Here is a 731-nt window from a genome sequence, read left to right as displayed (position 1 = left end):
AGAAATATGCATAACTTATAGTGTTGAATATGTATTGCGTGTAACGAATTTGTTATATATTTATTTTAATGACAACGTTTGTTGTGATTAAGTTTATAAGTAAAAACTCACCTAGCTTACAGTGTTAGTTATGTATGGCGAAACTTTCACGATTTCTCCAAGATTGTAGAATATTCGCGAACGCAAGAATCGACAATATATCCACTTCCGTAAGGGGGTAAATATAGTTCAGTATTGTCCGAACGTTCGAGAAAAACATTTCCCGCCCATATAAAAAAACCAAGGCCAAGGGAGAGAGCATATAAGTCTGCTAGGAACCTGTTATAACATTGTATGCTATAAACCGTAATTTTGCTAACCCTTATCAACCGGAAAATATACTACATTTAACCAGGAACAGTTATAAATTTTGAATGTCAGTGGATTCTCATCATACGATAGTATCTTTCCGAAAGTATTACTGAATTTTCATCGGACATTAGTGGTTTTATGAAAATATTATCATACTCCAAAGGTCCAACAATTCAGTGTCTGACAAAGCTAGCTAGCTTCTCGGCAATTGTGCGTACACCGACTTCAAGTTAACTCCTGGATATCAAAGAGACTCTGAACTAGAAAGAAGATTTTGTGTTGTTTGTAAGTGAGTGAAATTGTTGTTTATAAAACATTGCTTGTGGTAACTATTCGTAATAATTGTTGTTGTTGTAAATTGAGCTGTTGTATATGTATTA

Source organism: Limulus polyphemus, unplaced genomic scaffold (genome assembly GCF_000517525.1).
Source record: "Limulus polyphemus unplaced genomic scaffold, Limulus_polyphemus-2.1.2 Scaffold3481, whole genome shotgun sequence".
NCBI lineage: Eukaryota > Metazoa > Arthropoda > Merostomata > Xiphosura > Limulidae > Limulus > Limulus polyphemus.
The sequence above is the reverse complement of the archived record's forward strand: the minus strand, read 5'-3'. Positions refer to the sequence as shown.